Source organism: Cryptotermes secundus, unplaced genomic scaffold (genome assembly GCF_002891405.2).
Source record: "Cryptotermes secundus unplaced genomic scaffold, Csec_1.0 scaffold614, whole genome shotgun sequence".
In the NCBI taxonomy this organism is placed as follows: domain Eukaryota; kingdom Metazoa; phylum Arthropoda; class Insecta; order Blattodea; family Kalotermitidae; genus Cryptotermes; species Cryptotermes secundus.
This window is the reverse complement of record NW_019728501.1, coordinates 1,623,915-1,641,148: the sequence shown is the minus strand read 5'-3', so window position 1 is coordinate 1,641,148 and position 17,234 is coordinate 1,623,915. Positions and strand designations below refer to the sequence as shown.

The 17,234-nt window shown below is 41.9% G+C and overlaps 1 protein-coding gene across 3 annotated transcripts in view; it reads right to left on the bottom strand.

Moving 5' to 3' along the window:
* The window catches only part of LOC111865235 (sodium-coupled monocarboxylate transporter 1), a 380,779-nt gene that overhangs the window by 259,996 nt on the left and 103,549 nt on the right, over positions 1–17,234 (bottom strand). For all 3 annotated transcript variants that reach the window (XR_004513107.1, XM_023853126.2, XM_033751735.1), the window contains one exon: positions 15,178–15,225. The gene's annotated coding sequence lies outside the window, so the exon portion shown is untranslated. The remainder of the gene's footprint in view (positions 1–15,177; positions 15,226–17,234) is intronic.

The window sequence follows — 17,234 nt, the reverse complement described above, 5'->3', positions numbered from 1 at the left end:
GCTAATCGTAATGAATACGGGACAATTTGGTAGATACGTGCGACTGCTTCGAAAGAATCTGTTGCCACCATCTTCAGGGTAGAACAATGATTGAAGATTCACACTGTTTTACCTAAAAATGGAGACAACAGGTCCTTCAGAAACACTGATAGATACGTATAAAACTATACGGTGTCATATCCAAAAAGATCGTAATTTACTCCTGTATTCCTATTATATGCATATCATGATACTTCTGTATCATGGCTTTCGAGCTGTTTTGCATAACACAGTTTCGTCTCCCCTGATTTCTCCGCTTCCTACACAACTACATGAGGTTATAGTGCAGAAAGGGTCTATGATCACAACTAGTTCGTTGCTTGGCAATCGTTTAATGAATAGACTACAGTGATCTGTGGCGTTCAGTATTACAAAATATGCGTCATACACCTTCAATTTGCACTTTCGGTACCTTCTTTTAGCCTACCTCCCTTTCTCACAAACACAATATTTATAACACCTCCTTTCTGTCTGTATGTGACTAACCCCTCCCCCCCCCCACGATCAAGCAACTGATGGCAATTTATGACGTTTGGTAACGAGAGATTATCGCGATCCTGTAATCACAACAACATTGCAGACACACGAACTTCTGGCCTATTCTATCAGGCCCGGATGATAGGTGAGGGTGATTGTGGAGAAATTGATGGAACGAAGACTGGCAGAGAAAACCGAAGTACTAGGAGAAAACCTGCCACAGCGACACTTTTTTTTCAACCTTGGCACTACAGCCCCAGTGGGCCTAGGCCTACCTCCATGAACTTCTCCGTTCACTTCGGTTTTTCTAGATATTACACATTCGGTAGGACTCCTTGGGCGGGTGATCAGCTCGTCGCAAGGCCTCTACCTGTACACAAACACAGAAAAACGCACACACACAAACTAAACATCCATGCCCTGAGTGGGATTCGAAACCACGAGCACGGTTTCGAAGCGAGCGAAGACAGTACATGCCTTAGACCGTTCGGCTACCGTGACCGGCCCAGCGCCACTTAGTCCACCACAAATTCCACTTGACCAGACCCGGGATCGAACCCGGGCCGCCACGGTGGGAAGCCAGCGACTAACCGCTTGAGCTACGGCGAGGCCCTCATTGCTGTGTTGGAAATTTTTCTTCAGTACAACACTAACAGATCTGTGGCATGACAAAGCAGGATTTATGAATTCGGCCGAAATTCTTTCACCGGAATAGCTTGGTCTTTTGCAATGGGCTAGGGGTTGAATGTCAGGGTTTCGATTCCAAGCAGGGCTAAGAGATTTTTCTCATCTCCACAGCGTCCAGATAGGTTCCTATCCAGTGGGTACCGGAGGGTACCCCGAGGGTAAAGCGACAAGGGCAGAAGCTGCCCATCTAGCGACGATGGTCAGGGATGCTTCTAGTCTTCCATCAGTCTTCACTGGATGGTGTTCAATAAATTAAATAAGGGGAAGACTTTAACTTTCTAGGAACTCTTTGGAAGGACTATCCCACCAGCTGTATGGAGAGACTAGACACGCTTACAAATTACCTCGGTGAGGACAGTTCATTTGGAGGCTGAAATGTAGACATGTTCATTGTCAGATTTTATTTTATATGTTACAGTTTTCAGGATTTCTAACATTCGAACCCGGAACGTCCCAAATACGAAATAAGGGGATTAGTCTACTGTATCAAGTAGCTCTGTATTTGATAGTATGATGTTTCGGGAACTGGTTCGAAACTTCTTCAGGTTGTCATTATGAATACAGTTTTTTTTTGTCGATTTCATTTCAAAATGGATGACATCAATAATTCGATGGATTGCATACAAGACTAGTTCCTTACTCAAAATGTTCCCGGTCCCACTCCGACTGTTAATGCTCGTGTCAAAAATAAGGCGAAAAACCAAAGGTCATTACTGTAATAAACAGCCGAAGAAGAGGCAGACAAACTACTGAAACGTCGTACATGAAATGTGTCAAAAATGTGCAATGCCCAAAATAAATACCGTGCCACATACATGAATCTTAGATAACAGATTACTTAAAGGACATGAAGGTGAGATTTTTCGAATCTAACTTTCACTGTTTGCCATTAATCCTCGAGTTGTGAAGGCAAAAAAGTTAAAGCTGTTCCTGTGCTCAACGAATTAAGCACTACGCCATGAAGGCGTATGGGGGAGTGGATGTATAAATCCACATTTTCTTGACCTCGGTACTAGTTCGAGGTGAGTGGTCAGCTTCACGCCCCGCCCGCTTTATCCTCGGGGAAAGAGCCCCGATACCCATTGGATAGGAGGTTGGGTAGACCCCAGAGCCGGTCTGGACGATTTGGAGAATATAAAATTTTTCACCCTACAGTGACTTGAACTCCTACCCCTCAGTCGTTCGGCCCGTAGCGATCCTCGAATTGTATATTACAAAATTATTTTTTTTTCGGAGATATAATTCCACTGAGTCTGCTGATATTAACTCACTTCAATACTTCTGGTAAACCAAACAGTTATTCTCCGTTCTTCCTATAAGCTGCTGTTTTTTATTTGATCATTGGAACTTCGCCGAATGCGATCGTTGAACACAACTACAAGAAGAGGTACACTGCCAAAGACATGTTTCAATCCCTCGGCTCCATAAACACTAACAGATATTCTCTAGCAGTCAGGTTAAAAAAACTGCCGTGCGGACATAATTTTGGGCAACTTGGCTATTCCTCTCCAACGCCCTCCCCCCTTACCCCAAGAGTTCAGTTACTTTTGTTTTCTGGTCTTACCAACGAGATTGGAAAGGATAGACACCGTAACATTGTACACAAACTTTTCCAACGAAATTCTCTGCACTTTATCAAACTTAATTGCGGGCTTCTTGTACAATCTGGTTAACGGTTGACTATTTGCTCTACAAGTCCACTTACTGCTTTAAGAAAAATAGACTTCATTACTATAGGTAAATATGACCGAATTATACTAATACAGAGTGGGACGCAGAAATTTCCTTTTTGTGAAGACGCATTGTGAAGGGAGTGGAGGTCGCAGAAAAGTGCGGATAGGCTCGGCGAACGCAGCAGTCGCGGAAGTTTCTGTCTAATACCCCTCAGTAGGAAACATGAGGTGGACGAGTGGGCAACGCGTTTGCTGTCAAAGCCTATTTTTCGAACAACCATTCCTACTTGGCGGTGCAGCATGCGTTCCGTACTCACTTCGGAATTAAGCCCAGAGGTCCGGTTCCCGACCGGAAATCGATTGTTTTGTGGGTAGAGAACTTTAGGACAACCGGGAGTGTGGTAAAAAATCATCAGGACGACAACGGACCGTGGAGGCAGTTCGACAGTCGATTTTGAGATTTCCAAGACGCTCCGCTCGCAAACATGCACTCGCCCTAGACATACATGAGAGGCCACTTCAGAATGATAAGGTGACAGTATGGTGTGCGTTGTCGAGAGTTGGAGTTATTGGCCCTTATTTTTTTTAAGAAGACAATCATGCAGTTACTGTAAATTCACAGCGGTATGTGAACATGAATAAAAACTTTTTCGAAGCAGCTCTGGAAGAAATGCATCTAGGAAATGTCTGGTTCCAACAGGATGGTGCCACGGCCCACACAGCCCGAGCTTCAATGACAGTTTTGAGGGCAAAGTTGCCCGGACGGCTCATCTCGCTTCGAGGTGACATCCCGTGGGCAGTGCACTCATCTGGTCTAACGCCCTGTGATTTATTTTTATGGGGATACCTCAAGGCAGAGGTTTTTAAACATCGCCCCACAAACCTGCTTCAGCTGAAGAATGTTATTCGGCAGGAAGTAGCCCAAATTCTGGTGCACATGTTGGAACGTGCAGAGGGGAACTTCAGAAAACGGTTGCATCAGTGCATGGAGAACGGTGGCCACCACCTTCAAGATATTTTGTTTAAAACTACATGATTTAAAACTTTAAAGTATGTTCTTTCATTAGCTAAACATAAATTTTGTCTATCAGCAATAATTTTTCTTTTATTCGCCTTCAAAAAAGGAAGTTTCTGCGCCCCACTCTGTATTATACCAAAACAAATCCAACGCAAATTAGGCTAGTAAATTTTAGTATAGGCCCACAATACTACATTTCGTGGTCATCTAGTCTGTATTTGGCAAATGAAAAATAATAGCGGAAATGGCGTCCATATTACGCGTTCATTTCACGTACTTACTACAATGGATCGATAAAGCACATTATGCGGGAGTGGTCTTTGTCGGTCCCTGGCCGGTCTGACTGAATTTCCTGACGAAAACTCTCTATCATAATTTATTTATTTAATTATTTGATTATGGTTTAGTTAACAATTCTGTTAGTATGTAAGATTATATAACGCCTAATGGCAAAAAAATAAGTTTGTCCCTGTGCTTCATTAATTAGGCACTACGCCATGAAGGAGTATGGGGGAGTGAATGTGTAGATGTATAGATCCACATTTTCTTGACCTCGGCACTAGCTGGAGGTGAGTGGTCAGCTTCACGCCTCTGCCGCTTTACCCCCGCGGAAAGAACCCCCGGTACCCATTTGATAGGAGGCTGGGTGGGCCCCAGAGCCAGTCTGGACGACTCGAACTCAGACCTCTCCGTCGTCCAGCCCTAGCCAGTCGCTATACCGACTGCAATATCCCGGCTCCTAAACGCCCAATGGTAGGATTATAAATAGAGTTAATTGGAAATGATGCGGTAGGAAGCAGTCGTAGAATATATATAGCACTTTATAGGAATTTACTTGGAGTGACTGAGGAAACCACGAAACTCCTTGGCGGTCTCGGCTGTCGGTACCTTGGTCCCTCACGAATGCAAGTCAGAAGCTTAACTGCTGAGACACTTTACTCAGTATATTATAAGAAAATGAGGCGTACGCTACGAGGACCTTTCCAACAAGCTCTCGTGTCACTAAATGATATACGTTAAGCATTTATGTTCACTAGATGACTGTTAACTTGAGTGATTAAATCTGCGTGGGTGACATGCTCGTTTGTCTCTGTGCCGATGTTATCTCTTATTGCAGTTCTTCCCTGATAACATAAGAACCTTCTTTATTTCTGATCAATCCCACCGTTCATGAAAGTTCTCTGCTTCAAGGCTAATACACGTATTTTCTTGTTTTCACACACCCAGGTTCTGGGAACTAAGCAATTGCGATGTGTAGCGGGTAAAATGCCACTGCCCAGTACCCTACCAGCACGCCACAGCCTTGCAACGTAACGCAACGTTTGCAACGAGCACATGCCATTACCTAATTCCTGAAGATCCGAGTAAAGGCGATATAACTATTACATATGTAGTGGAGCAAGGGACACCGCGTAATTCTACAAGACGAAGTTATTGTGGTATAACCATTACATCAATAAGAGCTGGAGCAAATGCACTATCAAATTTCTGAATATTTCAGTCCCAGCAATATAATCAATAAATATGTAGTGGAACAAGTAATGTTAATAGGCAAAGTTGTTCCTGTGCTTCACTCATTAAGCACTAGGCCATGAACACGTATGGGGGAGTGGAAAAAGCCCCGGGTGTGGGTCCCGGAGCCGGGTTTGACGACGTGGAGAAAAAAAAGTTCTTGACCCTACCGGGACTCTTTAACTCCTTCCCCTCGGTCGTCCAGCCTCTAGCTAATCGCTATACCAACTACGCTATCCCGGCTACTAGGGGCAAATAATGTCAGTATGTAATTAAAGAAGCCCTTATCAAGGCAATATAACTATCGTATTTGTAAGGGGGGGGGGATGTAGCTGACAAATTTCAGAAGACGTATTTAGTTAAGCAGACTTTTCTTTCTTTTTTCCCCTTGGCACTACAGTCCCAGTGGGCCTAGGCCTGCTTCCATGAACTTCTCCGTTCAGTTAAGCAGATTTTTTTCCCCCTTGGCACTACAGCCCCAGTGGGCCTAGGCCTACCTCCATGAACTTCTCCGTTCAGTTAAGCAGATTTTTCCCCCCCTTGGCACTACAGTCCCAGTGGGCCTAGGCCTGCTTCCATGAACTTCTCCGTTCAGTTAAGCAGATTTTTCCCCCCCTTGGCACTACAGCCCCAGTGGGCCTAGGCCTACCTCCATGAACTTCTCCGTTCAGTTAAGCAGATTACACTATATAATTCCATAAGACAGAGTCCTGGCCGTAATGTCATAATATCAGAAGAGGATTCAATGACGCTAGCTAAATCCGCAAGATTGAATCCTGACAATACAACCATTATAATTACTGGGGGGTAAATTGTTTTATTTCCAGAAGACGGAGTCGCGGTGATATAACCGTTACATATGTTGGAGATCGGACATCAAGTATACTTGAATGCCGTCTCTTATCTTACAAAATATGGTCGATTTCATTGTGTATCTTCCCATCACGAGATGTCCAAGTAAATGTATGAATATTACGATGTGGTAACAATGTACTTCTGACAATAAGGTTTTTGGATGTGGCAAAGTTTACTACTCTCACTCCATTATCATTACTAGTTTCATTCAAACTCTTATTCCCAATCGTTGGATTGAAAATGTCTTCCCTCCCTACTTTGGCATTTAAATCTCCTAACAAAATTTTCATACGGTACTTCGGGAATTTATCAAATACATGTTCTAGTTCCTCATAGAACCTGTCCTTTATGTCATCATGTTATGTTTATGTTATCTTCTGTTGGGGCGTGAACATTCATAACAATGATATCACACCATCGACCTTTTAGTATTATATATGATATCCTATCACTAACGAACTCTACCCTCTTAACTGCTGATACGATTCTCTTATGTACGAAAAAACCTGTACCTAATTCATTATTTTCTTTCCCTTTTCCATAGAAAAATGTATATTCGCCTGCTGGTGCGATGCCACCGCCACCCCATCTGGCCTCCTGTACTCCCGCTAAATCTAACTTATATTTTAAGATTTATTCTGCCACTGCCCTGAGTGAACCTGCCCTATACATACTTCTGCCGTTCCACCTACCGAAACTCATGTCCGTACAACAAAGATACTAAGTATCACAAAATCTTATAGCTACAAGAAGAAATTATGGCTTCTAAGTTGTTTCTTTTAATACCTACTTCTTTGTCACTGTTTATCTTCTTTGTAAGTTTCGCTTCTTTTTTTTTTCGTAAATTATTACGGTGTCAAGGACTTTGTAACTTGAAGAACTGGTTTCACCCAACCTATCTCAATTTTGGCAGACCACCTATGTAACTGCGAAATATGTATTGTAATGGAGTCGGTTTAAAATAATGAGTCCTCCTAAAACGAAGATTAGCAGGAAAACCAATCATATGCGAGCGATACGACCAAGTTCTGCTGCGCTACGAACGCTAATCTTATCAATGACATGACAGCGCGAGGCATTTAATGAATTCTCTTCTCGAAGTACAAAAGAACCTTATTCTCTCAACCAGGCGACCTAGCGCCTCCTCGGAATTTGGGGAAATAGGGCAAGGGGTACGGCTATGTCCAGCTAAAGATATCTTGCATGATCTATGTAAGCCTAAGCCTTCATCTAGGGGGACAATATATGAGGGAGCTGTAGCTACTGCTCTCTGTATTCGCTACGCAATTCACCTGCCCTAAAGATGGAGGCGATACGTTCCTCCGAAACGTGGGCTGAAACAAAGAATACACGGCGCCAGATCCAAGAAGATGACTTTCTTCATAGTAATCGCCGTGAAAACCTCAAAACTTACGACGACAATGGAGTTCACTGTCGCCTCCATTTTTTCTAATTTTATAATACATAAGCCTAGACATTTGTAACGTGTTTATTTATTACAAAGTCTGCCAATGTTATGTCGGACATTGTTCAGTGTCCGATATCTGATATACTGCTACCTTAAGTATCCCTTAAGAGATGGTGTAATATCACGTAAGTACTTGCATTATGCGGCCGGTCACGGTAGCCGAGCGGTCTAAGGCATGTACTGCCTTCGCTCGCTTGGAAACCGGGATCGTGGGTTCGGATCCCACTCAGGGCATGGATGTTTAGTTTGTGTGTGTGCGTTTGTGTGTGTTTGTGTACAGGTAGAGGCCTTGCGACGAACTGATCACCCGGCCAAGGAGTCCTACCGAACGTGTAAGATATAGAAAAACCGAAGTGAACGGAGAAGTTCATGGAGGTAGGCCTAGGCCCACTGGGGCTGTAGTGCCAAGGAAAAAAAAAACTTGCATTTTACAATATTACGGCGTGTAAGTTTCATTCACTTTAATTAATTTTGATAGGTTCTGTTACTATGCTAGTGAATTGATCCAATTTAGCGATTGAGTGTGCCAATGCAAACACTGCGAAAACCCAACCACCACTATACCACGTAGCGCATGTCCACTCTCCTGCATCACGTAGTCATTTGTTTCCGCATATCCTCAGCGAGCATGCAGGCTGCATGCATAAATAAATGCGCACTTTTACGTCACACAAGCAGTGCATTTGTCCCTTCTTATTATTCCACGGATCCGGCATAATAGTTCAAATTTGTAAAGTTGGAGGCAATGGCATCGATAACACTTTCTGTTTGTGCATAAACAGAAGTTTGTGATGAAACGTGATCTGTCTACCCATGAGCTGGCTCAATGGCATTAATAGAGAGTCATGAACCAATCTGCGAGGCTAGTGACATTGACGCCCATATAACGTGTGACCAACAGAGAGAACAAACATCGGATGTGAGAAAGACAACAAATTATGGAATTTATTGTACGATCACTGATAACAGATTTCATAATTAGTTTAGAGATTATGAAACTTCAGCTCTAAGGAGTTTCATAATTCGCAGTCTTTACTAAACATTATTAAGGTGATAAACCTGGGAGTATGAGATGGACAAGGCATGTATCACTCATGGAAGAAATATACATACATAATCTTAGTCCGAAAACCTGAAGGGAAGAGATTACGTGCGATATCTAACCACAGATGTGAGGATAGTATTAAAATGTATCTCGAAGAAGTAAGGCGTGAGCGAATGCGACCACAGGCGGATTCTTGTGAGAATAAGGGGGAAATTCCTTGACTTGCTGAGCGACTGTTAGCTTTCTAAGAATGTATCTGATCCACATAGTAAGTTCTTTGATAAGACTTCTAGGTGCTACAAGTTTACAAAGTGAACTCTACCGCGTATCACTAATCAGGCAACCTTCATTAGTGTTACTGCAGAGATGACCAGAGACTCTCGTCAGAAGATTTATATGCTTAGTCGGAATTATGGCAATAAAAGATTATTCACACCGATCCTGATGAAAAATACGCGTTGTGCAAACACGACTGTAGGGAAAAGTGGGGCCGCCTCGGATGACGACAAGCGGACGAGTTACTTGCTGTGCATTACTGTAAGAAATTATCTCTGTGTTCTATGCATGATGAAGGCGCCATATTGATACGTCTGTTAGCGAACACTATGGTCGTGTCACAGCTCAGGCGGCTAGTTGTCAGCTTCCCATCCGGGTGACCTAGGTTCAGTCCCAGGCGCAATCGTGTGGCATTTTTGGTGGACAAAGTAATCTGGGGCAGGTACTTCGGTCTTTCCTATCAATTTCCATCAAATGTAATACTCTCTTTCTTTGATCTATCACTGGGGACTGGTACAGTGGGCCACTTACGGCCTAGGTAGCGTAGTTGGTTAAGGCACTATGTTGCAAGCCGGAAGGTCGCGGGTTCGAGTCCTGATGATGTGGATTTCTTTTTCATTTGACCTAAACCTTCCAGCCGCACTATGGCCCTGGTGTCGACTCAGCCTCTAACAGAAACGAGTACCAAAAATCTTCCTGGGGGGTAAGGGGCGGCCGGCGCGTAAGGCCGACCTTACCACCATCTGTGAGCCGATTGCCTAGAAGATGTAGGAGCCTCAACCTCTCACAACCCTATGGGCCTCCACGGCCTTTTACAGGGATAACTTTACCTTTAACAACCATAAGAAGAGAAAATTATATGCAGATATACCTTCAGTTACTAATTTATAAATCTGGATGAACTCTTCAAGTATACAGAACGTGATGATGAGGATAAAAAGGCCAATTTTCCATAAATTTGGTCATCTGATGAACTGCGAAACGAACCAAAAGATTTGTCACATGAAGAAGAGTTGCTTCATTCACTACCTAAACTATTTAGTCGCTATTAACAGAAACCGAAGGTTCAGTATCGCTAATATGAAAGTAAATCTTCGATTTCCTGAGTCAGTTCATTCCTGTTCTCATTCAAATAACCTATTTCACTGGGTCTATATAATTATCTTCTTATTCTCAGTGATCTGAGCGGCTGCTTTCAAAGATAATATTATGCACGAATTCCCTAAGTATTTATTGTTTTTCACATCTGAGTCAAATCGTAAGCTTCTCGATCTGACCCTGTTAACAATACCAGATGAGCTATAGGAACTACGGACTACTCGTTATGCGTCATTCCAAAACCACAGACTACTTCATCCCCCTTTGGTTTAACATATTCCCGAGCGCTCTGTTTTCAAATCAGCTGGAATAGCTGAATCCCTGAAGTGACTTATTATGGACCTAACGACGAGGGCTCGACTCCCTTTTCTCTCTACTACTCCTATCCAACGGACATCAGGGACCATTTTCCTGGGGTAATGAAGCCGGAGTATGAAGGTAATCACTCATCCTTAATCAACTGCCGAAATTAACAATTAACCTTACTAGCAATAAAAAAAAATAAATAGACATACTGAACCTTCATGTAACAGACTGTGGTTTTGCTCTTGTATTACTAATGTTTAAGTAAAATGCGTCTGAAACACATAATGGTCGGTCCTTTCGTCAAGAACTGTACTTACAATTACGACATTACTTCCTAGTAAGGGACCAACTCTCACATTATACAGCTGGTAAAACTGTCAACCTGCAGCAGATGATCAGGTGTTCGATATTCAAACTAGTAAGAAACATCTTCCGAATTTGTGTATTCTTCAGCTTCATCGTGCGTCTATTTCTATTACTGTTATCATCTTGTGTTTAAATAATGAGCCTTTAAAACAACCAGGCGCAGCCATCCTCACTATGCAACCTCAGGTTCAATCCCGGATGACTTAATGTGAGATTCCTGGTGGCAAGATTGGCATCGGTGATAATCATTCTTCAGCCATGGATCCTTACCCATTTATCATCGTCTTTTGAGGTATGTGCCATCCCTAACCAGGCCGCACATTATCATATCCTTGGCCTTCAAGTCTGGACCTTCATCGCTGACCCGGCAGTTCATTGGTTACGAAGAGAATATTTAAGTTCTTCTGTAGCCCGGCACTTAATTGGTTAGGTAACCAAGGAAGTTAAGTTTTATATACAGTGATGTTTGAATAAGACATATAGATCTGCATATATGCTGCTGACATTACAATAAAGTTTCTCTTCGCCTTTAGAGCTTTGGTGTAGGCCGTTTATGTGTGCACCACTCTTCTTTTTTTTTTTTTTATTGCTAGTGGGGTGGGACTAAGTCCCTTGTACTGCGGCCACTTCTGGACTATTGTACCAGCCCCAGATGATAGGTGAGGGTGATTGTGGAGCAATTGGTGGAATGAGGATTGGAAAGGGAAACCGAAGTACTCGGAGAAAACCTGCCCCAGTGCCACTTTGTCCACCACAAATCCCACTTGACCAGACCCCGAAATCGAACCCGGGCCGCCGCGGTGGGAAGTCAGCGACTAACCGCTTGAGCTATGGCGCGGCCTTGGGCACCAGTCTTAGTGGCAATCTGCAGTATCCATTTGTTTTTACAGCATTTAATCTGTAAAATTAAGAATAAAAGTAAGCGGTCAAGCTGACTTATCGGAATATTAATCCATTCAAATTCAGCATAAAACCTAGGACAACATAGTCAAGAACAGCAATATAATTCCCGATTTTCGAACAGGCGACGCTGTGGCTACCTTCTGCTTGATCTCTGGCTCATTTACACAGACTGTCGATTTATTCGTCCACAATGTGTGTTTTATGCAATGATGGAAAGTCATGATAAATAAAGACCAACTTCTGAAATGCACTGTTTTAATATTGGGAATAACATTGTGAAAAGATATTAGGATGCTAGAAGGCGAATGGAATTCCTCCAAGTGCCTGGGCATTAGATACTACTACTACTACTACTTTTCAAACAGACCTAAAATACCAAAAAGTATCAAGTTCTTTAAGAATCTGCCCACAGGAGCTTTCGGGTCCTTCCTGAGATCAAGTATGTAAGTATTTAAGGCGTCAAGGCTGGAGGTGGCGATACGCGGAGACTTGAACAAAATTATAAAGTCATTTTCCTTCCCGAAGCGCAGAACCACATTTATCGTCCAGAGTTTTTTTTATGGTATGTTTACGAAGGCGCTATTTCAGCTGATAACTTCATCAAATGAGCGGAATTTGATAGGAAAGCTACGCATGAGAGAGTGAATGTCCACACATAGATTTGGAAGCATGCAGCGACCTCATGATATGTATTCCATATTTGTTAGATCGCGGAACCATCCTGGTCAAGAGAAACGCGTGTCCCATATTTATTAGAACGCGGAAATTCTGATCAAGAGAAACAAGTATCCCATACTTGTTAGACAGCGGAAATTCTGATCAAGAGAAACAAGTATCCCATATTTATTAGATCGTGGAACCATTCTGGTCAAGAGAAAAGCGTATCCCATATTTGTTAGATCGCGGAACAATTTTTGTCAAGAGAAACGCGTATCCCATACTTGTTAGATCGCGGAACCATCGTGGTCAAGAGAAACGCGTATCCCATACTTGTTAGATAGCGGAAATTCTGATCAAGAGAAACAAGTATCCCATATTTATTAGATCGTGGAACCATTCTGGTGAAGAGAAAAGCGTATCCCATATTTATTAGATCGTGGAACCATTCTGGTCAAGAGAAAAGCGTATCCCATATTTATTAGATCGCGGAACAATTTTTGTCAAGAGAAACGCGTATCCCATACTTGTTAGATCGCGGAACCATCGTGGTCAAGAGAAACGCGTATCCCATACTTGTTAGATAGCGGAAATTCTGATCAAGAGAAACAAGTATCCCATATTTATTAGATCGTGGAACCATTCTGGTCAAGAGAAAAGCGTATCCCATATTTATTAGATCGTGGAACCATTCTGGTCAAGAGAAAAGCGTATCCCATATTTAATAGATCGCGGAACAATTTTTGTCAAGAGAAACGCGTATCCCATACTTGTTAGATAGCGGAACCATCCTGGTCAAGAGAAACGCTGACGGAACTTGGCACACAGCTGAAAATTTAGTGTGCATAATGACATAACACAGTTCTCTAAAGATCTGCGCGCGTAATCCGTTTAAGCATTTATTGCAACGACAAAACATTTTAGCAAACTTTGTAGAGAGAAATAAAACACACATGCTGGATACGTTTCTTACGGTTTTCGAGATAACCAAGCAAGAGAAGCGTATGAATTGTTACGCTATGCATACCTTTCCAAACTTTTTAATGTTTACATGTTATTGTTGGTCTCTTTGCTAATGTACGCTGTCGAAAGCATATTGTTAAGTTGAAGAACACATTACAATGGCAGTTCCTCATCGCATTCTACTTTTCATTCTTACTCCAAAATAGAAGACAATAAAATAATAAAAAAAAACATTATTTTCTCACCGTATTTAACCAAAAACTGCGGATTTGGGCGAATACATCACTTATTAATATTATGAGTGCACGAAGTCAGCTGCAATATATGTGTATCTATAACAATTCTGTAAAGAAACGGTCTACGTATTATATGGTTGTAGTTACCAAACAATTTACTGAAAAAAATCTCTTCTAACAATGGGCATTAAACTTTACTGTAACAAAGACTGGGCCTTATCAAGGACAATGACCTAGGTGGAGGGAGACCAAGTGTGTGCCCCTAGATTTTTAGAGGAACAAAAATTGAAATAAGGATTGAAATATGCCAAATAATAGTGTCGAAATTATTTTCTTCCAGTATGGTGCTATCTGTATTTCATTACAGACATCCATAATTCCAGGACAAGCGGTAAAAATCTTAAGGGGACAAAAAATAAGTCTGTAAGGCAGCTTTACTACTCGCAGCTGTTCCACCCCTCCCGGAAAATATCTTGGTGGCGCCAATGGCCAATGCTCGGTGCGATCAACTTATTCTATACTATTTCTGCCTAAAGAGAAGGCACAATATTTTTCAAAATAGACAGCAAGTGTGAGTCATAGTTCCTTTAGTCTATAATTTCAAATTACCAGTTATCATTTTGCCTTTGACGTCTTGCGGGTTTCTTCTTTCCATTTACCCGCTCTTTATACAACATAGCAGGCCACTTTATGTTCACACTTCCTCAGCTTCTAAGAACAATTTGAATTCCCAGAAGCACAACATATTATTTATTGTTGATGCACAAAGATAATACACGTAAAGTCGGAAAGAAATCACTCTTTTTTCCTAGACCACAGATCAGCAATTAATAGCTTACTGTGCCAGTTAGCACCATAATCAACCACTGTTTTATTACAATAATTGGTAAATATAAATGATCATATACTATATGCTTTCGTATTGAGTAAAATATGGATAAATTGTGCAGGTTTTAAATCGGTGTTTCACAAATAGTGTTCCGCGAACCTCGGGGTTCTGCGAAGTGGAAATAAGGGTTCAGCATTAGAATTCCGCCAGAGAGTAGAAAAACAAATTATTGTTATTATTATTATTATTATTATTATTATTATTATAAATTTCACTTTAAATAATTTTCAGTTTGGAGGGCATACCGCTGCGAAACAAGATCAAAATACGCAGCATAAAATAAAACACAAAAGAAAAAAACAAAATGCAGAAACAGACCAAATTCGATGGCAGATTTGAGAATGTAACTTCCAAGATCTAGCGAAACATAAAAAGTATTTGCGAAGAAAAAAGAAAAACCACTATTTGCATTGAAAATTGCGAATATGTAACATATTAATTTTTAATCCTCACTCTTACACATAAAATGTAATTTTTATTTCGGAATAAATATGTCGATCTCATCATTAACATATATTTACTATTATTCCCATTTATTTGCGGTCTAGGTAGCAGTAATACCCTCCCTTTTATATATAAAGAGACTCAAAATCACGGTAGGTTCGTAGTTCACATTGGCGACCGGAATACGCGAACGTACGTGTATATACGATGATAGAGCTCAGACTAAGTATTAAATAACATAAAGTACAAAATGTATAACACATACCTTGACACATTGTAGGTAACCAAGATACCAGCCACGAAATACACATCTCTGAGAAAAAAAAGAAAACAAGAAATAAGCATATCACAACATACAATACATTATGCGTCATTCTGCATCATTTAAAAATGTTATAAGTCGTTTTATATATCATGGCATAATCCAGTATAAAAATTTACGCGAATTATCATATTGCTGCAGACACGTGTCTATCGGCTGTTACCTAGCAGCGGACAATTTCGGCCACAGCTGGCCAACATCAGGTACCTATATATATAGATACCTGATGTTGGCCAGCTGTGGCCGAAATTTGTTGTTCCATTTACATGAAAGCAAGAACTAAGTGGCGAATAAGCCAGTAATTTGTCAAGCTTCATTGAAGAACGCATGTTTTGACATGGCGGCTGAAAAGTCTGAATAATGGAGCAAGACGAAATTGTCCGCTGCTAGGTAACAGCCGATAGACACGTGTCTGTGGCAATGGATAGGCATACAACAATAGCATTGTGGGAGACGGCATTTTCTATGCAGTCAGTGCCAAGGCTATATAGCGAGGGTCATCGACAAATCCGCAAATGTCTGACCTGACTGGCCGGCTGACTGTTGGTCGTAATGTGACTTTGATCCTGATGAGCCTCATGAGGCTTGGCGGCAAGACGAACTGATTGGCGGTAAACTGACAGTCGCAAAGTAACTCTGACTCTTATGTTAGCCAGTCATGACTAGGAGTTACCGTCATGAGTGAGTTGAAAGCCAACCGTCACTCAATGAGGAAGTGTGCACCGAAGTAGAGGAACCCCTGTGTTTGGCAGCCATAATCTAGCGACGCCTGGTGAAAACCGTAACCAGGCAACGACTAGGGAAGACATAACAGACGAAGACTTAGCAGGTGCTACAGTGATCTGTCAATTGTGCTGATTACCAATATCCTTATAATTGCTTGTAGTTACGAATTATGTGTTCAATAAATCAAATTATCAATTCAAACAGCGTGTAGAGTCACTAAAACGTAACTACGTATATTCCTCAACTGATCAACTAATGCAGTAAAAGTAAAGCAATCCCTGTAACAGGCCGTGAAGGCCCATAGGGTTGTGAGACGTTGAGGGTCCCACATTATCTAGACAATCGGCTCAAAGATGGCATTAAGGTTGTCATCCTTACTCGCCGGCCGCGCTTTACTCCCCAGGAAAATTATTTAATTAATTCCTGGAACTCATTTCTGTTAGAGGCTGAGTCGACCCCAGGGACATATTGCGGCTGGAAGTATTAGGTCAAGTGAAAAAATCCAATGACCTCACCGGGACTTGAACCCGCGACCTCAACCAACTACGCTACAGGATGCTTAAATACAGTATTATGATCAGGTTCACTGTACAATGTCGTCGCTGGAAAAAGAAACAAACGAAAGACGTCTAGTGGGTATCTTACGATAGTCAGTACTTAGACCATACAGAGGCGCAAGGTAGGATGAATGGTGAACGATAAATCTCAAAGAATATTAAAGGAAACGGCAGTCGTAGCATAATTTGATTATTATCCAAACTTTAGCCTGATGGGACTGAAGAAAATCATGAAAAACCTGTCAGGATTGCAGATATTTGAACACAAGCCTGCAGCGTTAGCACTACACAGCCAATGAGTTTTCTTGTTCTTAATATTAATGCAGTTTTCAGCATGCGTCTGAGTGCCCCCCCTACTCCTCTCCTTCAACGCATGTCCCGGATCGGATTTCGAAAAATAGGGGCACTTTACTTACCTATATGGGAATCGTGACAGCGGAAGTGATCTTTCCCCTCTTTCCTTGATCACCCGACCCCGCTTTCAATACTGGGATCATTGCGTCGGATGAGAGGACAACTGACGAAAGATAAATCTGAAAGGATTTCGAAGGAAGGGGTTGTGGCCTAACCGATGTACCGTCCCAGCACTACCTTCAGGGACTAAGGAAAACAACGAAAACTCTCATTCAGGATGGATGGTGTTCCTGCCGATATACGAAGGAAGAACCTACCGAATACAAGGCCGCCATAGCTCAAGCGGTTAGTCGCTGGCTTCCC